At 43.8% G+C, this 793-nt stretch overlaps 1 protein-coding gene across 1 annotated transcript in view; it reads right to left on the bottom strand.

The window, feature by feature from the left end:
* Positions 1-793, bottom strand: part of PRKCA (protein kinase C alpha) — a 521,371-nt gene that overhangs the window by 412,466 nt on the left and 108,112 nt on the right. The gene's annotated exons all lie outside the window — the stretch shown is intronic.

Raw genomic sequence — 793 nt, 5'->3', positions numbered from 1 at the left:
TGTTTGAAAAATGTTAAGAATATGAGAAAATACTCATGACGTACATTAAATGGAGAAATAAGGCAGGATAAGAACTACACACAAAATTACATTATACAAAAGATGACCCACACAGTCCTTGAGTTGATTTCGACTTACAGCGACTTTACAGGACAGAGTAAAACTGCTCCCCCCCCCAATATGGTTTCCAAAGCCGAAATCTTTAAGAAAGCAGACTGCCACATCTTTGTCCTACAGAGCCGTTGGTGGGTTTAAACTGCTGACCTCTCAGTTATCAGTCTGGTGCTATACCCACTGCATCACCAGGGCTCCTAAAAGATGGCTAGAGATAGAAAAAGGCTGAAAAGATAGGAGATTATGAATGATTTATTCTTGCCTAGATTTTTCAAATTTGCACCCCCAAAATACTCCTTCCATACATGAGGGCAGAGGTGACTTTTAGAAACCATCTGCCTTGTATATGCAATTGCATCTATCATATCTCCATAACCACACCTATTGCCAAGAGTAGATTACAACTCATAACGACCCTATGGGACAGCGCAGAACTGCCCCAGAGAGTGTCCGAGGCGGTAACCTTTATGGAAGCAGACCGCCTCATCTTCTCCCACGGGGCAGTGATTCAAACTACCCGACTTTTTGGTTAACAGGCAGGCTCTTAACTACTGTGCCACCAGGGCTCCCACCCCCACACCACAATCTAAGTTTTCACACACATACACAACACCCCCATCAGTTTTCCCAGCACTGCTTCAGAACTGACTCTAAATCAATTCCCTGGTTTGCAGCTGAA

The sequence above is a fragment of the Orycteropus afer genome, unplaced genomic scaffold (assembly GCF_000298275.1).
Source record: "Orycteropus afer afer isolate SDZICR_OR568_19922 unplaced genomic scaffold, OryAfe1.0 scaffold00018, whole genome shotgun sequence".
Classification (NCBI taxonomy): domain Eukaryota; kingdom Metazoa; phylum Chordata; class Mammalia; order Tubulidentata; family Orycteropodidae; genus Orycteropus; species Orycteropus afer.
This window is presented reverse-complemented; position numbering and strand designations above follow the sequence as displayed.